This window comes from Pleurodeles waltl, chromosome 3_1, assembly GCF_031143425.1.
Source record: "Pleurodeles waltl isolate 20211129_DDA chromosome 3_1, aPleWal1.hap1.20221129, whole genome shotgun sequence".
NCBI lineage: Eukaryota > Metazoa > Chordata > Amphibia > Caudata > Salamandridae > Pleurodeles > Pleurodeles waltl.
Window position 1 is genome coordinate 1,798,323,314 of NC_090440.1, and position 24,272 is coordinate 1,798,347,585.

Genomic DNA, 24,272 nt, shown 5'->3' on the forward strand with positions numbered 1-24,272 from the left:
TCAATACTATTATCACAAATCTTATAAGTATAACGTCCCCTTAATTTGAATTTCATAAACATTTTACTTATATCACATACAAAAGCAGTTGACCATCAATATAATTCACCAAAAGTACAATAGTGGGCACATTCAAAATACATTTGTACAATAGCAAGTTTTATTGTATTGAACAATTCCATTGAACAAACATTAAAGTAGATAACTATATCTAGACAAAAACATCTCCAGAAAGATTCCTTCATGAGGTGAAGTTCGTATTCCTGATGATGTTAACTTATAATTAATTTCATTCTCATATGTAGGCCTAGGCTCCCAGGAAATACTCCAATTTCCGATCTGTATTTAACCTTTCTTCTACCGCTCTAAGGCGCATTATCCACATTGCTTCCTTTCTCCGTAATGTCAATTCCCTATTTCCCCCTCTCAGATCTTTCGGTACATGTTCTAAACCAAAAAACTCAAATCTACTAGGTGCGTTTTGAAACTCTCAACTCATCATGTGTGCCACCAAAGAATATCTGACATCCTTTTGTGCCAGAGCTCTTGCATGTTCCCCAATTCTCATTCTAAGTGGTCGGATTGTGCTCCCTACGTAAAATCTTTCACATTTACAGAGAACTAAATACACCACATAAGATGTGTTACAATTGATGCTAGACCTGATAGTGAATGTCTCACCCAACTTATTGGAAAATTATTTTTTCCCTTGGCAGGCCCATTTACAAAGTCCACAGTGTCCACATTTAAAAAAGCCTGTTCTCTGGGCTGACAACCAATCAATATTAGGTGTACTTTTTGGAAAGCTAGGGCTGAGAATATCTTTCAATGTTCTCCCCTTACGATAAGTAAATGTTGGCTTATTTGTCACAAATTGCCTCAATAATTCATCCTGATGTAGAACGTGCCAATGTTTGGAAACATATTTCCTCAATATCTGAGCCGTGTCTGTGAAATCAGTGATTAGTCTCACCTTCCCCCATTCTCATTCTGTTTGTGAGTGGGATTGGATCTAGACTTGAGTGTAATGTGCCTTGGCACCAGCCTTGCCTTTTCTTGGGCCTTTTTAATGATTTGTTTCTGATAACCCCTTATCTCAAATCATTTACCCATCTCCTCAATACATTCCTCAAATTCCACATCCCTGCTGCAGTTCCTTCGTGCCCTTATCATCTCACCATAGGGAATTGACTCAACTTGATATTTGGGGTGTGCACCTCCTGCATACAGCACAGAATTACATGCAGTAGACTTATTAAATAATCTGCTCTGTATTCGACCATCTTCAATAAATAACTCAACATCCCAAAATTCTATCCGTTTCTCACTATAGTGGTGTGTAAATTTGACATTCATGTTGTTGGAGTTCAAAAATTCAAAAAATTCCATCAGCTGATTAACACTGCCTGTCTAAATCATTATACAATTGTCAATGTAACGTCCCCAATACAGTATGAATGTTTGCCAGGCAGCTGCACCCGGGCCCCAAACCCACCTCTCCTCAAACAGACCCATAAATAGACCTGCGTAAGAAGGGGAAAATCTGGAGCCCATGGCAACCCCCTGCTTTTGCCTAAACCAATCCTGCTTGAAAAGGAAAACATTATTATTGAGAATCAAAGTAGTCATATCTAATAGCATTCTTGTATGTTGCCATAAACTCGCAGATTTCTTATTTAAAAACCACTCTATCGCTTCTAAACCCACATTATGGGGGTTATTACAACTTTGGAGGAGGTGTTAATCTGTCCCAAAAGTGACGGTAAAGTGACGGATATACCACCAGCCGTATTACGAGTCCATTATATCCTATGGAACTCGTAAAACGGCTGGTGGTATATCCGTCACTTTCCCGTCACTTTTGGGACGGATTAACACCTCCTCCAAAGTTGTAATAACCCCCTTAGTCTTATACATGTATACAAAGACACCACATCTAAGGTAACCAGTAGCATATTCTCATCCCATTCCACATCACTAAGAATACTTAGAATTTGCGTTGTATCCTTAATATATGATGGCAAGTTTTGTACAATAAGTTAAAAAAATACATCAACATATTCAGATAGTTTTTCTGTGGGCCCGCAATACCTGAAACTATTGGTCTGCCCGGTGGGAAAGGCAATTTCTTATGGATTTTGGGTAAGGTGTAGAAGCACGGGAACCTTGGTCTTTCCACCTTAAGATACAAAAACTCTTCCCTGCTCAATAGACTTGATTGATACCGAATTTCCAATTTCTTGTTAATGATGTCACACAATTTAAATATTGGGTTCAACCCAATCTTTTCATAGCATTGACTATCATCTAACTGTGACTGTATTTCATGCTCATAATCTATTATTACAGGAACTCTTGAGGATGAAACAGAGTGATCGGGATCAGAGATGAAGAAAGTTAACTACAGGAAGACCAGAAGGGGCAGGAGAAGGGAAGGATCTAAAAGAGAATGTGGGCATGAGAACCAGGTCCAGGGACAAAAGAATGTGAGTCTCACAACGGATTCAGGCATTAATATAGTTAACTTATCGGACTTGACATTATCACCTGAAGCAATTTCACTCCTAGAGAGGGGATTGAGTTTTTGTCCTACCAGTCGAGATGACATGTGTAGATCTAAGAGAGAGTTGTTTAGGTTTGTCAGGCGGTTGAAATTGAAGAAATATTTTATATTGAATCCAACAGGACCGAAAATGATGGGTAATCCTGTACAGAGCTTGGAGGTGAACACACTTTCTATTAAAGATGTATTTGACACTGCCACGTTGTTATCTATTTCTGAACATGAAGAGGTACCCATTATTTTTTCCCAGATTTTGGAGGACTTGGATATTACACATGATATTTGTGTCAGTAGTGGCCTGAAAGGTAAATCAAAATAGGTCCCCAAGTCTTTTGACAATAGGAATTTGGACACTTTCTTTGATCTGGTATGTAGGGATATTGATTTACATGTATCTTGAAACAGATTCTGCAGGAATACCACTAACTTGAGTCAGGGGGAACAAGGAGCACTCAAAGATCTTAAGCGTAATGATCACATTATGATTAGACAAGCTGATAAGGGTGGGAATGTGGTTATCATGTCACAGTTAGATGATAGTCAATGCTATGAAAAAATTGGGTTGAACCCAATATTTAAATTGTGTGACACCATTAACAAGAAATCGGAAATTTGGTATCAATCAAGTCTATTGAGCAGGGAAGAGTTTTTGTATCTTAAGGTGGAAAGACCAAGGTTCCCGTGCTTCTACACCTTACCCAAAATCCATAAGAAATTGCCTTTCCCACCGGGCATATATTAAGGATACAATGCATATTCTAAGTATTCTTAGTGATGTGGAATGGGATGAGAATATGCTACTGGTTACCTTAGATGTGGTGTCTTTGTATACATGTATACAACATAATGTGGGTTTAGAAGTGATAGAGTGGTTTTTAAATAAGAAATCTGTGAGTTTATGGCAACATACAGGAATGCTATTAGATATGACTACTTTGATTCTCAATAATAATTTTTTCCTTTTCAAGCAGGATTGGTTTAGACAAAAGCAGGGGGTGGCCATGGGCTCCAGATTTTCCCCTTCTTACGCAGGTCTATTTATGGGTCTGTTTGAGGAGAGGTGGGTCTGGCGCCCGGGTGCAGCTCCTTGGAAAACATTCATACTGTATTGGGGACGTTACATTGATGATTGTATAATGATTTAGACAGGCAGTGTTAATCAGCTGATGCAATTTTTTGAATTTTTGAACTCCAATAACACAAATGTCAAATTTACACACCACTACAGTATAGTGAGAAACAGATAGAATTTATGGATGTTGAGTTATTTATTGAAGATGGTCGAATACAGAGCAGATTATTTCGTAAGTCTACTGCATGTAATTCTGTGCTGCATGCAGGAAGTGCACACCACAAATATCAAGTTCAGTCAATCCCCTATGGTGAGATGATAAGGGCACAAAGGAACTGCAGCAGGGATGTGGAATTTGAGGAATGTATTGAGGAGATGGGTAAACGATTTGAAAGAAACAAATCATTAAGAAGGCCCAAGAAAGTGCAAGACTGGTGCCAAGGCACAATACACTCAAGTCTAGATCCAATCCCACTCACAAACAGAATGAGAATGGGGGAAGGTGACACTAATCACTGATTTCACAGACACGGCTCAGATATTGAGGAAATGTTTCCAAACATTGGCACGTTCTATATCAGGATGAATTATTGAGGGAATTTGTTACAAATAAGCCAACATTTACTTATCGTAAGGGGAGAGCACTGAAAGATATTCTCAGCCCTAGCTTTCCAAAAAGTACACCTAATATTGATTGCTTGTCAGCCCAGAGAACAGGCTTTTTTAAATGTGGACACTGTGTACTTTGTAAATGGGCCTGCCATGGGAAAAATAATTTTCCAATAAGTTGGGTGAGACATTCACTATCAGGTCTAGCATCAATGGTAACACATTTTTTGTGGTGTATTTAGTTCTCTGTAAATGTGAACGATTTTATGTAGGGAGCATAATCCGACCACTTAGAATGAGAATTGGGGAACATGCAAGAGCTTTGGCACAACAGGATGTCAGATATCCTTTGGTGGCACACATGATGAGTTGTGAGTTTAAAAACACACCTAGTAGGTTTGAGTTTTTTGGTTTTTAACATGTACCGAAAGATCCGAGAGGGGGAAATAGGGACTTGACATTACAGAGAAAGGAAGAAATGTGGATAATGCGCCTTGGAGTGGTGGAAGAAGGGTTAAATACAGATCGGGAATTGGAGTATTTCCTGGGAGCATAGGCCCAGATATGAGAATTAAGTTAATTATAAGTTAACTTCATCAGGAATACGAACTTCACCTCATGAAGACATCTTTCTGGAGATGTTTTTGTCTAGATGTATTTAGCCACTTTAATGTTTGTCCAATGGAATTGTTAAATACAATATAACTTACTATTTTACACATTTATTTTGAATGTGCCCACGATTGTACTTTTGGTGAATTATATTGATGGTCAGGTGCTTTTGTTTGTGATATAAGTAAAATGTTTATGAAATTCCAAGTTAAGGGGATGGTATACTTATAAGATTTGTGATAATAGCATTGAGACATTTCTAGGTAGGGTATTTTGTATTAGGGAACAGAGGGGTTTGCAAGTAGAAAGGACAAAGGCTAATTAAGAATGAATATGTAATTGTGATGTTCTCCATTTATATTACACAGTGTTATTGCATGTTTTTGGTTCTTGATAGTCATTTCTAGCACTGTCTAATACTTTCCTTTCTTCCTTCTCACTTTGTTTTATATGTATTTACTGTGGTTGGATATTATCTCGTTTAATGCCACATGTTGAATGACACTCTTACTGACGCACGTAATTTTAAGTGGTTCTTATTGTGGGTAGCTATCTCTTGACGAATATCCGAGTACGGAGGAGGTTTAATGGTTTATATTTATTTGCTGCAGTTTGTAGTTGGTACGAGTATAGAGGATTAATTTGTGGAGTCCTCTTTCTAGTGCTATAGAGGATGAGTTCAAACAGTCCTCTTTCTAGTGCTTTGTTTTAATTGTTAAATTGGGAGTTACACGGGACGGGGCGCTGACAGCGTACTCGCGTCCATTGGAGTGAAGGGAAATCAGGAGCTTAACTACCGGCGTTTTCGCGGTGCCGGGTTTGGTTCAAGAAGGTAATTATATTTAACATTGGAACCATCAATGTGCACGCACAACGGAGTTTGTTGGCCTATACATGGCACACTTTTGACTCCATCTTCACGATATTTAGGATTTCTAATACTTTTTGTACTCACTTCAATCTATCGTATAGTGGTCTACATCGATTCAAAAGATTTCCCTGAGAGGTTTTCGGCCTTGACATACGATGAAGTATTTTAACTTCAGGTACCTGATACTTTTTCCTATAAAAACAGCACCTGGATCTAGATTGGCAGGATGTTTTTGTGGATTTCACATGTAGTACGACAGTAAAAGTGGCCATTATTATCACCTACTAACAGATGACAAGAACTTTATTCGAATAGGATTTGGGCATGCTATTGTCACATTGGGCAATTTAGCTCTGGGTGTTTTACTTTCGGTGGCACATACATTTATATGCAATGTGTTCACAATGGGTGTATTTCAATACTAACAGCTTATCACTCTAAGTTATTGATCGCTATTGGATATTGGCTAATGGAGTTGGGTCTGCTCTTTCTATTCAACATTTTTAAGTATAGGGAACTCTTAATATTTATTCGTTCAGGGTGATTATTGATTATTTCTGTGGCCTTGATATTCAGGTGGTTTTTCACATGACGAAGCGACCAAACTTCAGCCCTGATGAAGTCATTAGACGAAACACGTGTTGGCTGTGAGGTCGATATGGAAACGTTGGACCAATAATCAATGATGAGGCGTACAATATGGCTATGAAGTTGTTTTGGAAATGATGGACCAGTAATAACGGACTAGGAGGCTAATACGGAACTGTTTTCAGAGTAATATATGGAGAATGGAAATACAATTTTGATCTGATGAGGAGTGTGAGAAGATACAAAACTTACAAGTGGAGATATGATGTAATTTATACTTAAAAATAAAATCATGGACTAATTAATCGGATTTAGTTCTGACTGATATTTTGGTGTGAGGGAAGTATATGTACAAGAAATTAAGATAGGAACAAGATCTTATGTTTAAAAAAATCTCTGCAGTTAGTCATATCAATGTCAATGCCTTTCTTTGGTTATACTACTGATGATTTTTTATTTTTCATAATATAATATTAAGAGGTTTTTGCTACTGTTGGTAGACTAATCAATGTTAATAACTGACATCAGTTACATTTTGATATATTATGATAGCAACAAGTGCCACAGTATTGTTGTATGTTTAATTGATTGACTTGTCAAATCAATGTAGGGGATTTGAGGGTGTAATCCCCACTGTAGTGCACTGTTGTAGATTAATGTGTTAAAATCCTAAGTACTTTGTGCTCCACCTCTCCCTTTATAAGACACCCCTTCCCGGCAGGAGTCACCCACTGGAGAGACTTGTGAGACTGTGGCTTTGCACTCCCCAGGATACAGCAGTGGGCATGGAGCCCCCTCATGGAGCAGTTGCGTCATGCGTTCATCCTGCTGAGGTGCACCCTCCCCCTGAGGTGCCTGTTTCATTTTGATCAGATGTCCCTGCAGTGTTCTCTCCGTTTCGAGTCAGGTATCTTGTGTGGGCTTTGCCCATGCATTTTGGGACACTGATCCACGGACGATGTTTGAGTAATATCTGGACTTGTGTAGATGGTGTGCATATTTGTATATACTGATTTTTGAACTTGCACTATCTGATTTTTATTGATTATAATCATTCCAATAATTTCCTTTTGTCCTTGCGTTCTTCCAAGGGGTGAGGGGGTGTATATGTAATGTTGCTGCATGTATTTGTGTGTATTGTGTTGTGGGTGAGGGTGGGGGGGTTTGTATGTTGCGTGTGTGTGTCACACTCTTTTCCCTCCCACCCTCCCCTGTGTTGTAGGTGTAGTACTCACTGTGGTCGTCGACGGCGTCTTTACTGCTCCTGATACAGAAGGAGGAAGACCAGCATGGGCAGGCTCCATGGCGTCCTGGTTCCTTGTTGGGTGTCGAGAGGTGAGTGGCTTCCCTTCTGTGTACTGTTTCCGCCATCCTTTTGATAGCGTTGGCACCGCCCCGGAAAAGGTGGCGGATAGGCCTCTTGTAATAGTGTGGGCGGTACATTGTCTTCTGCCTGTCTGTTGGCAGTTACTGCCGCGGTGTTTGTTTCTACCACTGTGGCAGTGGGAGTGTTAAAGTGGCTGTCTATGTTGGCGGTTTCCGCCATGGTCGTGATTCGATTTTTTTTTCTTCTGGGCTGTTGGTGGTATTACCGCTGCTGTAACACCGACCGCCAGGGTTGTAATTAGGGCCAAAGTTACGTAAGTGCTGCCTATTACCTCTCCAGTGATTCTCTGTGCTGGAGTCACGTCGCAAATCTAATTAGCAATTTCTGAAAAATATTGGCACCAACTCAACATTCTGCTAGTCTGGGCCAGTCACTTAATCTCCCCATGTGTTGTACCTGTGTAATTATTAAATATGTATGTATTTCTTTCATAGTTACAGTGCTCATTTTAGAGAGGGGACATTATTCTTATTTAGATCATTATCTTTGAATTTCATGTCTGGGCCGTTAACACCATGCCTAAATTAACCTGACTACAAGGCAAACATGAGGCAGCCGTTGTGTTTTTTTTTCCTCGCAACACAGGACTGAGGCTGGTGGACACACACGGGAGTGTTCACTTGATATGGCTAAATCTGTGACCTGACATGAAAAGTAGCATAGCAGGGTGCTTAAACACGCGAGGTCACTTTAGACGAGCTAATACATCATGAGGCAAGTGGCGGATGGAGGAAGATTACTGTTGTCTTTATTTGACATGGATGGTGCTGCTGATATTGCCTTCCTGCTCACGGTGCGATTAGCTTTGAGCAGGGTCAATAAACAGAGGCCTCTGTTTTGTTATCGTCTCCTCTCTACATTTCACCAAAAATGTGCAGCTGGAGACTTCAATGTTATTTATTGTTTCTAAACATATCTGTTGCATCTCTCTCTCGAGAGAGTGAGGTGTAGCTCTTTTTTGCTGCAGATGGCTTAGCGGTATAAAGTGTGTCTGTGCTTTCATTCCTGCATGGAGGCATTAGGTAGACTTTCTTTTAAGCTGGAAAAGTGGATTATTTCCGTGACATTTTTCACTCTCTGCTACTCCTCCAGGCCAGTTAGATTCCCTTGAGCAATGAGTTTGCTCTATATTAAAATTGTAAAATAAAAGATGTACACACAGTAGAGCATGCTAAGCTTATATTTAGATAGTCAATAAGTGATTTACCGTTCCAAAGTAATTTGCAATGTCCTGGTGCAGAGCAACACTTCAACTAATCTAAGTAAAATCTATTCGATTAAGGTCAGTGATGAGTGTTTCTTCAGACTATACTAAGCCTTTGCAAAAGAAATGTCAGACTTTTATTATATAATAGCATCCTTGTTGACAGGCCGTTTGCAGAATTTAACGCTGCATTATGGGCCAGATGTATCAAACGTTTTTGCATTCGCAAACGGTGCGAATCGCAGAAATCGGCCGTTTGCGAATGCAAAAACATGTTTTGCAATGTATGAAAGGCATTCGCAGGCCAAAAGCAAGGAATCACAAAAATAGCTAATTTTTGAGAAGCAACATGATTTTGCGTGTCGCAATCTGCGTATCGCAATTTGCGACATGAAAAACCAAATCGCTATTTGCATACTGCAAATTGCGAGCCCGAATAGCGACTTGCAAATACAGAATCGGTATTTTTTGTCGCAAATTGCGACATGCAGAATGCAACATGCAAAATCATGTCGCAATTCAATGCATCAAAAAATCGCAAATTGCGAATTTTCACAGAATGGCCTTTTGCACATGCAATTTACCACAGATTGAAACAAGGTAGTAACCAGGTGCAACCTATATAAAGAGACATTCTGGCCTCACCCTCTTTTCCACAATGGCTGCACCCATGTGCAGGTATTATGCTCCCTGTACCTACTTGCCTCAGGGAGCTATCAAGGGGTCATAGCAGCAGCTGGAGGGGTATCACAGAGTGCCCTCTCTAGATTTTTCATTGCATTTCTAAATGCCATGCTGAGCAGGATACACCAGTAAATCAGATTCCCCCACACCCCACAGGAAATACAGCAGACAAAAATCGATTTCTACCAGATAGCACAGTTCCCCCATGTCCTAGGTGCCATAGATGGGACAAATGTTGCAATCTGTCCACCATTGACCACAGAGTATGTGTACCGCAACCGTAAATACCAACATTCAATGAACATACAGGTGATATGCAATGCCTCCTACATCATACCTGATCTCGTGGCCAGGTACCCACGGACCACACATGATTCGTACATCTTTCACCACAGTGGGATTCACACAAGAATGCTCACTGGAGAATTTGGTGAAGGATATCTACTAGGTAATTTCCAACTTTACAATGTTGCATTGATGGCAGTGTGACATCAGATGGCACAGCTACTCGTTATACCCTCTGTTCCTTCCAGGAGACAGTGCCTACGCAGTGTGAACCTACATGATGACGCCCTGCCTAAATCCTGCAACACCAGGAGAGCGGAGATACAATTCAGCACACAGGGCAACCCGCAATGTGGTGGAGCGCACTCTTGGCCTGCTGAAGATTCGTTTCTGGTGCATCCACAAAAGTGGATGGGCACTACAGTACATCCCGGACACGACCTGTAGAATAGTGGCCACATGTGCAATCTTGCACAATATAGCTACCACCAGGGGCATACCTGTGGAAATATTGGAGCCAGACTCAGATGAGAATGATGATCCCATACCACCCCTACAGCCAGCAGACAGGACTAGTGCAGCAGAGGGCAGGCAAAGGCGTGCTGACATCACGCACAACCATTTCAGATGTAAGTAATGACAACACCGCCTCACTGACATGTATTTCGGTAGTTAACACCTTTATTGCCTTGACTTCAGGTAACATAAGTGTCAGGAGGACAAAGCAATACACATGAGGCAGACATGAGCCATTAACAGTGTCACACTATAATCATCATAGCTTTACTGTATTGCTATATGTGAAGGTAGTCCCCTGTAGCCCTCAATGTCATTTCTTACGACCACGCATTCCACTTGAGTGCGCAGTGGCCTCGCCAGCACCTCTTGTATCAGGCTCACAGGCAGTACTGTGCCTGGCACTGCGACGCCTGGGATCCATCATGGGGACTGCAAGACAGCTGAGGCTAGATGACTCCTCAGTATCCCCAACACCCAGTTCGCTGGGTGTAACACTGCATGCTGACAGCATAGCATCCAGAACGTTGGTTATTTGCACCAATCCCTGGGCAACGTCTCGACTGCTATTTGCTGCCTCCACCTGTGCGGCCACAGCACGCCGTGATATCAGGGCAGTTGATGTAGCAAAACAATTTACAGATCTGCAAAAGCCTTTGAACATTCCCATGAATTGCTGTTCACGCCTGCGGTAGCTAACATGCTCATGCCTGATCTCAGTACAGAGTTCCTTAATGGCATTTGTCAGTTCCTTGGTGTTATCTGCTGCTGTTTGCTGTCCCTCATGCAGCTTGCAGATGTTTGCATTCAGAGACTCCAACTGCTTGTGCAGTCCCCCCATATTGTCATTGTGTGACTGCAACTGCCTGTGCATTGCCCTCATGCTTTTGCATTGCAGGCGCTGCACTTTGAGCATGGACGCTTCAAGGCCACCAAAGAATGATGGGCCCTCACCTTCATCTGTGTGCTGTGTGCCTGCATCGTGAAGCCTCCTGCGGAGAGTTGAGTGACGCTGGGGCAGCGACTGCTGCCTTCCTGTGGATCTATCTTCTGGGGGTGGTGTGTGGCCTTCACCCGGCATTTCATCGGAGTCCAGGTTCAACTCGTGGAGAGGTAACACCCTTGCCCTGCGCCTGATTGGTGCTATACACAATGACTCACTGGTGTTTGAGTTGGACAGAGGCTGTGTTTCTGCATCCCCCACATTGGCACAATCTGCTGCTGCTGGGCCTGAGCCATCTGCAACGACAATGTGCAGCATGTCATTTATGTATGTATCACCAAATGTGGCACAATGGTAAGAAATGTACACTTACATCGTATCACTATGAACTTTGTGTTTTGTTCTTCAGTGTGTCGGTAAACTTAATTGCTATCTCTTGGCTATTTTCAGCTCAGGGTTGTGGACTACCACTCCCATAAGGCATTGTTGTGCTGCATGTAAGATGTGGAATGGACTACTTATCACAATGCTTTGCACTAATTTCTATTTCTTAAGGGGCATTTGTATATGCACATGTGGGGATACACATCATTACTGGACTTACCTTTACTGGTGCTGGGTGTGCCGGAAGTGTCAATGTCAGTGACCCCACTGACAGCTTCTGGAAGCAGTGTGGACTCCCCCAGGTCTTCCATGGGGGTGGAGGCTGTCTGGGTGGATGGTCCACCTCCTGTGCTCCTTGCCTCCTTTAGCCAGCTGACCACCCTCTCCTTGGCACGGGAACGCAGGTCGTACCAGCTCCTGCGTATCTCTTCCACCTAGCGCTGCGCAACACCCACTGCGCAGATTTTGGTCTGGATGTCAGCCCAAAGTTTCCGCTTCTCACCCTCTGGTACCTGGAGTGAGCTCTTCCCAAACAGCCAGTCATGGCTCCCGATCACCTCCTCACTGAGCACCTCCAATTCTTGCTCATTGAATTTCAGCTTCCTCTTCCTCTCTCCCTTCTCCTTCCCATTGCCAGCATTGGCCATGTTGGCGTTAGGTCCTGGCTTGCTCACACACTTGCTCCCTGGGGCTGGTATGTGACTCTCTGACTGTTCCTGTGGGTGTGGTACCTGGAAACAGCATGGGCTGACTCACTTCCTACTTGTGATGTCATCAGGCTGTGCCAGGTAACCGTTTTTGCAATTTGTGATTTTCAAATACCGAATCGCAATTTTGTGCGTGATTCGGTATTTGAACGTCGCAAATTGCATTAGCGATTTTTAAGAAATTGCTATTTCCGACTCGCAATTTTGTTACATCAGATTTCCTAAAATTCGCTATTAGGGACTCGCAAAACAAAATCTTCATACATCTGGCCGTATGTGTTTTCTTTTCATTCCACTATGCCCCCGACATACATCGTTTTAGCTCAAACACTGCAAAATACAGGTGGTCTCTAGGCATGCCAGTGGTGCGCGTGCTTAACTATTTTGAGGTAAGCTGAGACAGAATATTGCTAAAATCAAAAACAATGCCATCAAGGGTAGGGACTGACCCTCTACTGTCATTTGTATCCAAAATCAACAAAATGCATCTATGGCAGTGAAGTTCAAAATGTTGATCCAAGCTAATATTGTTAGTGTTGAATTTTGTTATTAACATTGCAAGATGATACAGAACAGAAGGGGACCTGGGTCCCTGTATATGCAGGAGATGACAAAAATTGTATCACATACAGGGGAAATTAAGTGAAGTACAGTCAGCAACACTTCTAAGCATTATAAAAGGACAATAGTAATAAAGATTAAGGAGGTGAAGATTAAGGAAAAGGAAGGGGCTTGGGGTGGAGGGGGGAGAGGGGAGGGGGAAAAGGAGGGCAAAGTTGAAACGTAGGCGGCCTAGTGGTGCAGCGTCTATGATGACATGTCCTGCTGTGATGAGGCACGGTTTGAAGTGACTTTGTTCCATCTATCTATTCCAGAACGCCTTTATGGGTCGCTCTCTCTCGTATTAAAGATCGGGATTTCTGGGGCTGCATACGCAATGCCATGCACTATTCTTAGGTAAAGATGAATGCCTTGTGCGACAGCTGTGGCTCATTAAGATTCAGCATTGAGAAGGTCCGGTAGAAGAGGGAGTAAGGGGCCAGTGTCAGATTTCCTAAACAGAGGATGTTTGCGAATCCCACTAAGGCCTGCCCAGGGCACAATGCAAAGCAACCCGTCATATGGGGAGAGAGATGATAGAAAAGAAGGGAGAGAGAGAAGAAGAGGTAGAGGAGAAGGGAGGAGAGGAAGAGAGATAGGGAGGCTGGTGTAAAAAGGGCAGCAGGGAGCACTTTATGAAGAAGGGGGAGGGAGGGAAAAAGAAGGGGGGAAGGAGAGGGGAAGGGTGGGGGAAGGTCAAGATGGGGTGATGATGTTCCGTGAGTGTTATCGAGTTCCTTAAAGTGATAGCCGGGTTGGGTTCTGCCGTTTTTTGGGGTGGGGGACTGAAATACTGGGGGGGGAGGGTAACTGGTGGGCGTGGGAAGTACAATGTGGAACTTGCATGTGAAAGGTGCGGGGGTGTAGCGGCTAGGAATTTGATTAGGGGCCGGTGGGATCAGAAGCGAGGAGCAGCGTAGGGCAGAAGTAGGTGGTGGCAGGCAACTTACGACGGTCTTACTGCAAGGAAGGGGGTCCACACCTGGTTGAATACATTAGCCTGATCCTGTAGGTTATAGATGACACTGTCATGTGTGGCTATGCAGGTCATTACCACGATCCATTCCTCCGGGGTTGGGGAGATTGCAGTGGAGAAGGATACAGATTTTTGCATTTGCTAGTGCCGTGTGTAACAATCGTCTTTGCGGCCTGGGCAGGACCGGGAGGGAGGCCATGCCATGCAATCTGATAAGGGAGGGGGAGAGCGGTATGGACTCGGCCAGAGTGAGACCCACAGCTTTCCATGAAGGCTGAACCGTCAGACAATCAATTAGGATATGAAGCAGATCGCAGTGTGAGTCTGTGCAGTGCCAACACTTTGCATGCAGGAGGAGCCATGTTCTGTATAATTTTGCTGGTGTCCAGTACCAATCATGAATTACCTCGAAGAGAAAGAATTTTAGCTGAGCTTCTCAAGTCCCCTTGTCCAGGGCCTCCAGAATGTCCATCCAGTCCTCCATGTCAAATGTCCACTGCAGACGGTCTTGCCATTGTAGGCGTAGTTTGTCCAGGAGAGGTTGTGAGTATAAGTGTCGTGTGATGACCTTATAGAGGCCTGCCATAACACCTTTATGCTTTCCCCATGTTTTTAAATAAGTTACCACGGGCGAGGTCTGGAGTCCCCAGCGAATCGTATCAGCGCACTGTTGTAAACAGTGTTTGAGTTGCAGATATCGCCATTCCTGCCGTGGGTGGAGGTTAAATTCCTCCTGCAGCTTAGCGAAGGATTTGGGTGCTCCGTCCTCCAATACCTGAGCAAGGTCAATGATACCAACTCTGCTCCACTGCGGCCAATTAAGCACCTCCCTCCCTATCCGTAAGCCCGTAAGCAATTGTTGTTTGTAGGAAAATACCATCTTACCTAGCATGGTACCCCCATTTTTACTTCTATGTGTGTTTGGTTTTGCCTGTGTCACTGGGATCCTGCTACCCAAGACCCCAGTGCTCATAAAGTATGCCCTGTATGTGTTCCCTGTGTGGTGCCTAACTGTATCACTGAGGCTCTGCTAACCAGAACCTCAGTGTGTATGCTCTCTCTGATATTAAAATTGTCACTGCAGGTTAGTGACTAATTTGACCAATTCTGTTTGGCACACTGGAACACCCTTATAATTCCCTAGTGTAGGAGACTGGCCTGGCTTATAGGGGGTACCTTGTGGTACTTACACCTTGTGCCAGGTACAGTTATCCATTATTAGTACAATAGAGGTGTTCTAGCAGCTTAGGCTGATAGAGGTAGCTATAGCAGAGCAGCTTAGGCTGAACTGGGAGACATGCAAAGCTCCTACTATACCACTTATATCATATAGCACTATATCATAAGAAAACACAATACTCAGAGTTACTAAAAATAAAGGTACTTTAATTTAGTGACAATATGCCAAAAGTATCTCAGAGTATATACTCCCTTGGGAGGTAAGTAATATACACAAATTATATGCACACAAACCAAAATCAGGTAAGTAACAGTTAGAAAAGTAGTGCAAACAATGCAGAACACAATAGAATGTAATGGGAGAAATAGGCCTGGGGCAACACAAACCATATACTCCAAAAGTGGAATACGAACCACGAATGGACCCCAGGCCTAGTGTAGTGTGTAGAGGGTCACTGGGAGTGAAAACACTAAGGGTGTCCAAGATACCCCACCCCCAAGACCCTGAAAAGTAAGAGTAAAGTTACCCTACCACCCCAGAAAGACAGTATTGTCGAGATAGGGAATTCTGCAAGGACAACAACTGACTGTAACACACTGAAGACGGATTCCTGTACCTGAGGACTTTGTAAAGGAAGGAGACCAAGTCCAAGAGTTACGCAAGTGTCCGGGGGGGCAGGAGCCCACTAAACCCCGGATGAAGGTGCAAAAGGGCTGCCTCTGGGTGGAAGAAGCTGAAGATTCTGTAACAACGGAAGGTGCCAGGAACTTCTCCTTTGGTCAGAAGATGTCCCACGGCGTGCTGGAGGACGCAGAGTTGTTTCCACGCAGAAAGACCACAAACAAGCCTTGCTAGCTGCAAGAGTTGCAATTGAGGATTTTTGTTGCTGCCAGGGCCCAGGAAGGACCAGGAGGTCACCCCTTGGAGGAGGAGAAAGAGGGGGTGCTCAGCAACACAGCGAGCCCACGCAAAAGCAGGCAGCACCCACAGAAGTACCTGAACAGGCACTTAGAAGATCTGAGGACAGCAGTCAACTCAGAGTCACAAAAGAGGGTCCCACGACGTCGGAGTCCAACTCAGCGAGTTGGGCAATGCAGGACAGAGTGCTGGTGACCTGCGCTAGGCTGTGCATGAAGGAAGTCTTGCAAAAGTGCACAGAAGCCCGAGCAGCTGCAGTTCACTCAGTACACAGGATTACTGTCTGGCGTGGGGAGGCAAGGACTTACCTCCACCAAATTTGGACAGAAGGGCCACCGGGCTGTCGAAGACTCTAGGACCCAGCTCCTGTGTTCCAGGGACCACACTCGTCATGATTAGAGGGGACCCATAGGACCGGTGATGCAGAAGTTTGGTGCCTGCGTTAGCAGGGGGAAGAGTCCGTCGACCCACAGGAGATTTCTTCTTGGCTTCCAGTGCAGGGTGAAGGCAGACAGCCCTCATAGCATGCACCAACAGGAAACAGTCGAGAAAGACGGCAGGATGAGGCGCTACAATGTTGCTGGTAGTCTTCTTGCTACTTTGTTGCGGTTATGCTGGTTTCCTAGAGCAGTCAGCGATCGGTCCTTAGCAGAAGTCGAAGAGGGAAGTGCAGAGGAACTCTGGTGAGCTCTTGCATTCGTTATCTGGTGAGATACCCACAGGAGAGACCTTAAGTATCCCACAGAGGAGGATTGGCTACTGAGAAAGCTAAGCACCTATCAGGAGGGGTCTCTGACGTCACCTGCTGGCACTGGCCACTCAGATCTGCCCATTGTGCCCTCACACCTCTGCATCCAAGATGGCAGAGGTATGAGACACACTGGCGGAGCTCTGGGCCCCTTCCCTGGGAGGTGCGGGTCAGGGGAGTGGTCACTCCCCTTTCCTTTGTCCAGTTTCGTGCCAGAGCAGGGCTGGGGGGATCCCTGAACCGGTGTAGACTGGCTTATGCAGAGAGGGCACCATCTGTGCCCTTCGGAGCATTTCCAGAAGCCAAGAGAGGCTACTACTCCCAGGCCCTTCAGACCTATTTCCAAAGGGAGAGGGTGTAACACCCTCTCTCAGAGAAAATCCTTTGTTCTGCATTCCTGGGACCAGGCTGCCCAGGCCCCTGGGGGGCAGAAACCTGTCTGAGGGGTTGGCAGCAGCAGTAGCTGCAGTGGAGACCCCGGAAAGTTAGTATGGCAGTACCCGGGCTCTTTGCTGGAGACCTGGGGATGCATGGCATTGTCCCCCCAATACCAGAATGGTATTGGGGAGACAATTCCATGATCCTAGACATGTTACATGGCCATGTTCGGAGTTACCATTGTGACTCTACATATAGGTAGTGACCTATATGTAGTGCACGCTTGTAATGGTGTCCCGCACTCCCAAATTCCAGGGAATTTGCCCTGAACAATGTGGGAGCACCTTGGCTAGTGCCAGGGTGCCCACACACTAAGTAACTTTGCACCTAACCTTCACCAAGTGAGGGTTAGACATATAGGTGACTTATATGTTACTTATGTGCAGTGTAAAATGGCTGTGAAATAACATGGATGTTATTTCACTCAGGCTGCAGTGGCAGTCCTGTGTAAGAATTGTCTGAACTCCCTACGGGCGGCAAAAGAAATGCCGCAGCCCATAGGGATCTCCTGGAACCCCAATACCCTGGGTACCTAGGTACCATATACAAGGGAATTATAAGGGTGTTCCAGTGTGCTAATGAGAATTGGTAAAATTAGTCACTAGCCTGCAGTGACAATTTTAAAGCAGAGAGAGCATAAACACTGAGGTTCTGGTTAGCAGAGCCTCAGTGATACAGTTAGGCACCACACAGGGGACACATACAGGGCATACTTTATGAGCACTGGGGTCCTGACTAGCAGGATCCCAGTGGCACATAGGCAAAAACAAACATACATACATAAAAATGGGGGTAACATGCCAGGCAAGATGGTACTTTCCTACACAACCCCCCCAAACGAGGGACAATAAGGCTAACCTTGCCCAGATGAGTCTCCATTGTCTAAGTGGAAATATCTGGAGAGTCCATCTGTATTGGAGTGGGTACTCACAGGTCTATGTTCCACTGTATAGTCCATTCCCTGTAGGGATATGGACCACCTCAACAATTTAGGGTTTTCACCTTTCATTTGTTTTATCCATAGTAGAGGTTTGTGGTCTGTCTGAACAATAAAGTGAGTACCACACAGGTATGCTCTCACCTTTTTCAGTGCCAGACCACAGCAAAGGCCTCCCTCTCTATGGCAGACCAACACTTTTCTCTAGGGGTCAACCTCCTGCTGATAAAAACAACAGGTTGATCCTGGCCCTCAGTATTCAGCTGTGATATCACTACCCCAACTCCTAATTCAGAAGCATCAGTCTGGACTATGGATTTATGGAGTAGCAAGGGCTTTTTAGGACAGGTGCAAAGCACATTGCCTGTTCGAGCTCATCAAAAGCTTTTTGACAGCTAGCTGTCCCCAATACCTTTTTAGGCATCTTTTTGCTAGTGAGATCATTAAGAGGGGCTACAGTGGAGCCATCATTCTTGATGAATCTCCTATAGTACCCTGTGAGGTCTAAAAAAGGCTCTCACCTGGGTTTGAGTTGTAGGGGGAGTCCATTCCATAATGGTCTGGATCTTCCCCTCCAGTGGTGCAATCTGTTCCCCACCTACCAGGTGGTCCAGATAAACCACTTTCCCCTTACCTATCTGGCACTTTGAGGACTTGATAGTGAGGCCTGCCTTTTGCAGGGCCTCCAAAACCTTCCACAGGTGGACCAGGTGCTCATCCCAGGTGGAGCTAAAGACAGCTATATCATCTAGATATGCTGCACTAAAAGCTTCCAACCCTTGCAGGACTGTGTTCACCAACCTTTGAAAAGTGGCAGGTGCATTTTTCAGACCAAAGGGCATTACTGTGAATTGATAGTGCACTCCAGTGGTTGAAAATGCAGTCTTTGATTTAGCATCTTCTGATAACCTAATCTGTCAATACCTTGCAGTTAGGTCAAAAGTGATTAGATACTTGGCAGAAGACAGTGTATCTATGAGCTCATCTGCCCTGGGTATAGGGTGAGCATCTGTCTTGGTTACTTGGTTGAGCCCACTGAAGTCAACACAAAACCTCATCTCTCTTTTTCCATCTTTACTGTGAGGTTTAAGGACAAATACCACTGGGCTAGCCCATGGGCTTTCTGAAGGCTCAATCACTCCTAAGTCTAGCATTTTCTGAACCTCTTGTTTAATGCAGTCCCTGACATGGTCAGGCTGCCTATAAATCTTACTTTTGACAGGTAAACTGTCTCCAGTATCAATTGTATGCTCACACCAAGTAGTGGTACCTGGTATCAGTGAGAAGAGTTCAGAAAACTGATTTAAAAGATTTATACAGTTATCTTTCTGCTCTGCAGTAAGAAAATCTGCATGTACTACTCCCTCCACTAGGCCATCAGCTTCAGTGGTGGAGAAAAGATCAGGGAGAGGGTTACTCTCTGCTTCTTGTCCCTCATCAGTTGCAATGAGCAGGGTGAGATCAGCCCTGTCATAGTAGGGTTTCAGGCGGTTGACATGGAGCACCCTAAGGGGACTCCTGGCAGTGCCAAGGTCTACCAAATAGGTAACCTCACCCTTTTTTTCAACAATGAGATGGGGTCCACTCCATTTGTCCTGGGATGCTCTTGGGGCCACAGGCTCCAATACCCACACCTTCTGTCCTAGGTGGTACTGAGTCAGGACAGCCTTCTGGTCATGCCATTGCTTTTGTAGCTCCTGGCTGGCCTGAAGGTTTTTACTGGCCTTTTTCATACACTCATCCATTCGTGATCATAATGTCCTGTTTAGGAGCTTTTAAAGGTTGTTCCCAACCCTCCTTAACAAGAGCAAGGGGACCTCTCACATGGTGCCCAAAGAGGAGTTCAAAGGGGCTAAAGCCCACTCCTTTTTGGGGTACCTCTCTGTAAGCAAAAAGGAGGCAAGGTAACAGGACATCCCATCTCCTTCTGAGTTTTTCAGGGAGTCCCATTATCATACCTTTGAGAGATTTCTTAAACCTCTGTGAGAAAGTAGCCTCTTTCTAGCCTTGTTACCGCCACTGTTGGCCTGTTTGTGAGTATATGTCAGGGTGTTTTCACTGTCCCACTGGGATCCTGCCAGCCAGGGCCCAGTGCTCATAGTGAAAACCCTATGTTCTCAGTATGTTTGTTATGTGTCACTGGGACCCTGCTAGCCAGGACCCCAGTGCTCATACGTTTGTGGCCTATATGCATGTGTTCCCAGTGTGATGCCTAACTGTCTCACTGAGGTTCTGCTAACCAGAACCTCAGTGGTTATGCTCTCTCTGCTTCAAAATTTGGCACTAACAGGCTAGTGACAAAATTTACCAATTCACATTGGCATACTGGTACACCCATATAATTCCCTAGTATATGGTACTGAGGTACCCAGGCTATTGGGGTTCCAGGAGATCCCTATGGGCTGCAGCATTACTTTTGCCACCCATAGGGAGCTCTGAAAATTCTTACATAGGCCTGCCACTGCAGCCTGCGTGAAATAACGTCCACGTTATTTCACAGCCATTTACCACTGCACTTAAGTAACTTATAAGTCACCTATATGTCTAACCTTCACCAGGTGAAGGTTGGGTGCAAAGTTACTTAGTGTGTGGGCACCCTGGCACTAGCCAAGGTGCCCCCACATCGTTCAGGGCAAATTCCCCGCACTTTGTGAGTGCGGGGACACCATTACACGCGTGCACTGTACATAGGACACTACCTATGTACAGCGTCACAATGGTAACTCCGAACATGACCATGTAACATGTCTAAGATCATGGAATTGGCACCCCAATGCCATTCTGGCATTGGGGGGAAAATTCTATGATCCCCGGGTCTCTAGCACAGAACCCGGGTACTGCCAAACTGCCTTTTCAGGGTCTCCACTGCAGCTGCTGCTGCTGCCAACCCCTCAGACAGGATTCTGCCCTCCTGGGGTCCAGGCAGCCCTAGCCCAGGAAGAAAGAGCAAAGAACTTCCTCTGAGAGAGGGTGTAACACCCTCTCCCTTTGGAAATAGGTGTGAGGGGTGGGGAGGAGTAGCCTCCCCCAGCCTCTGGAAATACTTTGATGGGCACAGATGTACCCATCTCTGCATAAGACAGTCTACACCGGTTCAGGGATCCCCCAGCCCTGCTCTGGCGTGAAACTGGACAAAGGAAAGGGGAGAGACCACTCCCCTGACCTGCACCTCCCAGGGGAGGTGCCCAGAGCTCCTCCAGTGTGTTCCAGACCTCTGCCATCTTGGAAACAGAGGTGTCTGTGGCACACTGGACTGCTCTGAGTGGCCAGTGCCAGCAGGTGATGTCAGAGGCTCCTTCTGATAGGCTCTTACCTCTCTTGGTAGCCATTCCTTCTTCCTAGGTAGCCAAACCTCCTTTTCTGGCTATTTAGGGTCTCTGCTTTGGGGATATCACCAGATAACGAATGCAAGAGCTCATCAGAGTTCCTCTGCATCTCCCTCTTCACCTCCTGCCAAATAATCGACCGCTGACTGCTCAGGACGCCTGCAAAATCGCGACAAAGTAGCAAGACGACTACTAGCAACCTTGTATCGCTTCATCCTGCCAGCTTTCTCAACTGTTTCCAGGTGTTGCATGCTCTGGGGGTAGCCTGCCTTCTTTCTGCACCAGGAGCTCTGAATAAATCTCCAGTGGGTCGACAGAATCTGGAATCTTCCCCCTGCAACCGCAGGCACCAAAAGACTGCAGCACTGGTCCTCTGGGTCCCCTCTCAACACGATGAGCGTGGTCCCTGGAACTCAGCAACTCTGTCCAAGTGACTCCCACAGTCCAGTGACTCTTCAATCTAAGTTTGGTGGAGGTAAGTCCTTGCCTCCCCATGCTAGACTGCATTGCTGGGTACTGCATGATTTGCAGCAGCTCCGGCTCCTGTGCACTCTTCCAGGATTTCCTTTGTGCACAGCCAAGCCTGGTTCCCCGGCACTCCATCCTACAGTGCACAACCTTCTGAGTTGTCCTCCGCGTCGTGAGACTCCCTTTTGTGACTTTGGGTGGACTCCGGTTCACTTTTCTTCCAAGTGCCTATTCAGGTACATCTGCGGGTGCTGCCTGCTTCGGTGAGGGCTCCCTGCGTTGCTGGGCACCCTCTCTGTCTCCTCCTCCAAGTGGCGACATCCTGGTCCCTCCTGGAACACAGCAGCACCCAAAAACCTCCACTGCGACCCTTGTAGCTATCAAGGCTTATTTGCAGTCTTTCTGCATGAGAACACCTTTGCAAGCTTCATTGTGACGTGGGACATCCATCCTCCAAAGGAGAAGTTCCTAGTCCTCTTCTTTCTCGCAGAACTCCAAGCTTCTTCCAACAGGTGGCAGCTTCCTTGCACCCTCAGCTGGCATTTCCTGGGCTCCTGCCCACTCTCAACACTGTAGCGACTAATAGACTTGGTCCCCTTGTCTTACCAAGGTCCGGATATCCACTGTTGTTGCATTGCTGGTGTTTGTTCTTCCTGCAGAATCCCCCTATCACGACTTCTGTGCTCTCTGGGGGTAGTAGGTGCACTTTACACCTACCTTCCAGGGTCTTGGGGTAGGCTATTTTTCTAACCCTCACTGTTTTCTTACAGTCCCAGCGACCCTCTACAAGCTCACATAGGTTTGGGGGTCCATTTGTGGTTCGCATTCCACTTTTGGAGTATATGGTTTGTGTTGCCCCTATACCTATGTGCTCCTATTGCAATCTACTGTAATTTTACACTGCTTGCATTACTTTTCTTGCTATTATCTGCATAATTTTGGTTTGTGCACTATGAGGGTCATTCTGACCCTGGCGGCCGGTGGCCGCCAGGGCCACCGACCACGGGAGCACCGCCAACAGGCTGGCGGTGCTCCAACGAGCATTCTGACCGCGGCGGTTCAGCCGCGGTCAGAAGCGGAAAGTCAGCGGTCTCCCGCTGACTTTCCGCTGCTCGTGTGAATCCTCCATGGCTGCGGAGCGCGCTCCGCAGCCATGAGGATTCCAACCCCCCCTACCGCCATCCAGTTCATGGCGGGAAAGCCGCCATGAACAGGATGGCGGTAGGGGGGGTCGCGGGGCCCCTGGGGGCCCCTGCCGTGCCCATGCCAATGGCATGGGCACGGCAGGGGCCCCCGTAAGAGGGCCCCGCAAAGTATTTCAGTGTCTGCCTTGCAGACACTGAAATACGCGACGGGTGCCACTGCACCCGTCGCACCTTCCCACTCCGCCGGCTCGATTACGAGCCGGCATCCTCGTGGGAAGGTCGTTTTCCCCTGGGCTGGCGGGCGGTTTTTCAGCAACCGCCCGCCAGCCCAGGGGAAAACTTGTAATACCCGCCGCGGTCTTTTGACCGCGGCGCGGTATTTTGGAGGGCGGCATCCTGGCGGGCGGCCTCCGCCGCCCGCCAGGGTCATAATGAGGCCCTATGTCTCCTAGTTCAGCCTAACCTGCTTTGCCATAGCCACCTTCTATCAGCCTAAGCTGCTAGAAACACCTCTTCTACACTAATAAGGGATAACTGGACCTGGCACAAGGTATAAGTACCTCTGGTACCCACTACAAGCCAGGCCAGCCTCCTACAACCTCTCAACCAGACCATTTGTTTGTGGATGGTAAGGGGTAGTAAACTTGTAAGTTACACCACATTCCTTCCACACTGCTTTGAGGTATGCAGACATGAAGTTACTACCTCTGTTTGATACCAGTTCCTTCGGGAAACCCACTCTGGAAAAGATTCCCAGGAGGGCCTTTGCCACTGCAGGAGATGTAGTGGTCCTTAAGGGGATGGTTTCAGGGTACCTAGTGGCATGGTTCACTACCACTAGGATACATCTATTGCCTGAAGCTGTTGGAGGGTCAAGGGGGGCAACTATGTCAACCCCTACCCTTTCAAAAAGCACCCCAACCACTGGAAGTGGGTTTAAGGGGGCCTTTGGAGTGCCACCAGTCTTGCCACTGGCTTGGCAGGTCACACAAGAGCGACAACACTCTTTAGGGTACTCTGACATATGAGGCCAGTGAAACAGGGGCACAAGCCTGTCCCATGTTTTTGTCTGGCCCAAATGCCCATCCAAAGGAATGTCATGTGCCAAGGT